This window comes from Dipodomys ordii, unplaced genomic scaffold (genome assembly GCF_000151885.1).
Source record: "Dipodomys ordii isolate 6190 unplaced genomic scaffold, Dord_2.0 Scaffold123, whole genome shotgun sequence".
In the NCBI taxonomy this organism is placed as follows: domain Eukaryota; kingdom Metazoa; phylum Chordata; class Mammalia; order Rodentia; family Heteromyidae; genus Dipodomys; species Dipodomys ordii.
Window position 1 is genome coordinate 2203647 of NW_012267339.1, and position 4856 is coordinate 2208502.

Here is a 4856-nt window from a genome sequence, read left to right on the forward strand (position 1 = left end):
GTGGCTCAAGTGGTAGAGCACTAGCCTTGAGCTGAAGAGCTGAGGGACAGCGCCCAGGCCCAGAGTTCAGGCCCCACGACCAGACCCCCCAAAAATTGATATAAGGGATTTTATTTCTCTAAAAGTAGATTACTTAATTGTAGTTAGTACTCCAACTTGAACACCTACTGTGGAATCAATACTCACCCATGTCTAGAGATTAAGTACTGCTTACATGGCCTCTTCATGTCTCAAATTCCACCCTTCCCAGTGAAATCAATGAGTATGTGTTGTTGCATTTATAAAGCATCCTTCCTGGCCTGTAGAGAATCTCTGCAGAGCTTTTCAAGGACATTGAGGCTCTCTCACCAGCACAGTGAGTAGGCTATGAGGAGCCAGCTCTGGGAATTCTACGGGCATAGAATAGAGAATAGAGTTAGGGGTATAGATGGACAAGTTACACTCCAGAAAGGGGTATAAATGGGCAAGTTACACTCCAGAAAGGTGCCAGTGACTCACACCTGTAATCCTAGCTACTCAGAAAGCTGAGATCTGAAGATCACAGTTCGAAGCCAGGATGCGTGGGAAATTCCACAAGACTCTTATTTATAACAACAAAAAGAAAAGAAAAGAAATTAACATTAAAAAAAGCTGAAATGGAGCTGTGGCTCAAGTGGTAGTGCACTAGCCTTGAGTGAAAAAAAGCTGAGGATAAATATCCAAGTCCTGGGCTGGGAAGGTGGCTCAGTGGTAGAGCGCTTGCCTTACATGCCTGAGGCCCTGGGTTCGATTCTTCAGCACCACATAAGCAAAAAGAAAAAAGCCGGAAGTGGTGCTGTGGCTCAAGTGGTAGAGTGCTAGCCTTGAGCTGAAGAGCTGAGGACAGCGCCCAGGCCCAGAGTTCAGGCCCTACGACTAGATTCCCCCCCAAAAAAAATTATCCAAGTCCTGAATTCAATCCCTTGTACTGGAACTGGTACGAAACAAAACAACAACAATGAAAACTTCAGTTTTTGCCTCTTTCTTTAGAAAATATAATAATAAAACTTTTGGGATCTCAAGTTTATTCATATGTCACCTCTGGGACCAGATTTACAAGCAGCTAAGTAAATTATTGGAACTCTTCCTAGATACTTGTCCTAATGCATTAAGTAGAGAACTTATGATTAATGCATCTTATTAATAACTTGGCCTGATAGTGTTGGGTTAGTTCCTATCCAGATTAATTAATTCCCTTGGATTCCATTCCCACAGATCTTCTTCAGGTTTGTGTTAAAAAAAAAAAAAGGTCAATATGTCATTATTTTCTTATTATGCTCTTTTACTTTTCCTGACATGTGCTTTCCATTTGTTCCCGGGGGACATACTGGGATCTGACTCTAAATGGTTCTAGAGATGTGGGGAACACATTTTGAGGAATTTAACAAATTCTTCAAATATCAGCCATAAAAGTTTCCAGGAGAGGGAATCTAATACCCTGAAGTCAAAATGGGGAAGTATTTCTTCTGGACAGACATGGTATAAATTTGAGGAATAAAAGAAATCAGACTAGCAGGGCACCATTGATGGGCTCATACTTATAAGCCTAGCTACTCAGGAGGTTGAGATCTGATGACTGCAATTTGAAGCCAACCTGGGCAGGAAAATTAGCTTCAACTAACACCAAAAAGCTCAAGTGGTAGAGTACCAGCTTTGAGCAAAAAAGCTCAGAGACAGCATCCAGGCCTTGAGTAATGGCACAAAAAAAAAAGGAAAAACTTCTCTGAATACACCTATATTTCTCTACACCAGTTCTTTAGGACTATACTTTCTTAATCACATCTTAACTTTCCCAGGAACTTATTTTTGGTCAGTTATGGGGCATGAATTCTGGGCCTGGGCGCTGTCCCTCAGCTCTTCAGTTCAAGGCAAGTGCTCTACCACTTGAGTCACAGCACCACTTCCACATCTTAACTTTCATGAAAGAGATTTGATCTGATTGTGAATAAAGCTTGCACCATAACTTTGTAAGTAGCATAACAAAATTCAGTTTTCTTTAGTAGACTGTGTCCTTGGGACAAGAAGAAACAATGAAGTCTCTTAGTATAGAAATAGAAGTTCTCTAATGGGCCTAGTACTACTAATATTTATAATCACTGAGACCAGATTTCCATTATGAAACCAAGTAAACTATATGATATGTTCCTTGTGTTTGAGCTAGCCATTAGGTAGGAAAACTGGTAGCAAATATTGCAACATTTGGTAAGAAAAGGAGAAATATATGAAAGGGAATTTCTAGGAAGAATGAATACAGCACATAGAATTAGGAACTTACAGAATGACACAAAAGCTCAGGGTAGGAAGGGCAGGGAAGCCACTGTTTATATTAGGTATATATATATATAGGTACAAGAGTCACCAGGAAGAAGAGTAATCTCTTTCACCTGTAGTACCATCATGCCAGTTCCCAGAGGGCTTCTAGAAGCATGCCAGAAAGCACAAGTTTGCTTTTTCCTTTCTGATTCTGCCTAGGACTTTAAGGGATATACTTATGAAGTGGTAGGAATAGAGCAGTCATGTGCGAAGGCACAGTAAGAATTGGGGCTGTTTCTACAAATAAATCGTAAAGAAATGATCATGGGATTTTACTTTTTTCTTGTTTTTCTTGTTCTACATTGTTCATCTCTTCTTTCTTTATTTTTAAATGTTATCTTTAATAAGGAATTGCTATTTAACAAAGCAGTTTATGAATACAATATGTGTTAACCAGTGTCACCCTTTTGAACCTTCTTAACTATCTCGTCCCTACTTACTCCTTCCCTTATTCTTCTTAATTTTTTAGGACATACATTTTTAGGCTATACCTTTTTAGGATACACATTTTTGATTGAGATTACAGAAATTAGGGACACTGAACCATTCTGATGGAAGTTAAAGAGGGATGCCATGAATTAAGTGGAGAATTTTCAAACTAGGATTCACATAATAGGATGTCAGGTAGAAATATCTCTAAAGAGGTTTTGTGAAGGTGTATTTATTTATTTATCATTATATTTAACTCGTTGTACAAAGGAGTTTCAAAGCAGTCAGTTTGAGTACAATGCATCTTGATCAATGTACGATTTTTAAATAAAGAAATGAAGTCCATCTAAGGAATACAGCTCTTATCTGTATCTATAGGACAATTTGACATTTCTTATGTAGAGTCTCTTTTCTTATTTCTTTCATTATAAAAGAATACAATAGAGAAGGGGATGAAATGGGCTGGAAAGTAGAAGAATGGAGAGAGGTAGGCAAAGTGACAGGGAAGTAGAAAGTAGAAGAATGGAGGAAAGCGAGACTCCATGGAAGGCAGGTAGAAGAATAGGCTTAGGAATCATACTCTTTTGTGTTTTTGTAATCTCAGTTCCTAAAACAATTACAACCAGCCTCACCACCGACATATTCTATGATAATTTCTTCAATATAGTTAGATGAGAAGGAGGGAAACTATAAGGTCTAAGTTATCCAAAGGGAACAAAAGTTAGGCATGTCCATTTACATTTACTTGAACATTCCTTAATCTCTGTCCTATAAAAACATTTATATAAGAAAGTCATGTAAAGATCACAGAGCCACCTCTGCTGGATAATCCCACTCAACAAATATAATGTGTAGGCCAATGGTATCTATCTATATCAATTGGGAAGTTATTAGAAATTCAGAAGCTTGTAGCCCAGCATGGTGTCTCATATCTGTAATCCTGGTTACTAGGAGGATGAGATTAGGAGGATCATGGTTTGAGTCCAGCTCAGGTAAATGAAAGTTCACTAGATTTCTTCTCAATAGAAAAAGCGGAGTGCAGTTGCATGCACCTGTCAGGCTAGCTCTGGCAGGAAACACTGATACAAAGATCAGAGTCCAGGTCAGCTTAAGTACAAAGTGAAACCCTACCTAAAAAATAACCTTACAAGGTTGACAAGAAATGTACTCATTACCTTACTTATGTAACTGAAACCCCTCTGTACATCACCTGACAATAAAAAAAGAAAAAATAATACCTGGAACACAAAGAGTGAGGGGCTTAGCTCAAGTAGTAGATACCTAACTATGAAGGGTAAAACCCTGAGTTTGAACCCCAATGCCACTGTAAGAAAGCAAAGGGAAGAAAATAAATTAGAAGCTTGAATTCTATCTCCTACTGAATCAAAATCTATAAATGTTAACCACTTTCTGGAGAAATTACAAACACCGTTAAGTTTGAGAATTTTTGGTCTTGTCACAAGGAACTGCTTTAGGTTTGCACCAGTGAATTGGTCTAGTATGCATTGTTAAATTATCATTGTTTACCTATAATTGGATGTTAGTCCCAACTGTTCATTCATTAAGATCCATTAAACCCATGCACCTATGGTTTAGGCCTAAATGAGTGTTTAGAAGCTCAGTGGTCTTCATTAGCTAAGCACAAAGCCTGAAAACTACAAATCGTGGTCCTCACAAGTCTCCTTGAGTTATATTTAATTTATAAACTTTATTACTGGTTTGTCTTCAAAAGTTCTCACTTGAATGAATTACATGCAAGGTTTTCTTCTAATTGAGATCAAAGTTACATAACTTAAAAACTAGCCATTTTAATGTAAGCAATTCAGTGGATCATTCAGAATACTCTATAATTCCTACCTCTATAGAATTTAAGAACATTTTCATCACTTGACAACAGTTCTTGTACACACTGATACTTGTTCCCCACACCCTCTCTCTCCATTCCTCCCATCCCAGTAACTACTAATTTCTACTCTGTGGAATGATCTATCCCAGATATTTCACATAGATGAAATCAAACAATGTATGACTTTTGTATATGATTTCCTCCTCCTTGCACATTATCTTTGCATTACCTTTATGGTAGCATGCTTTTT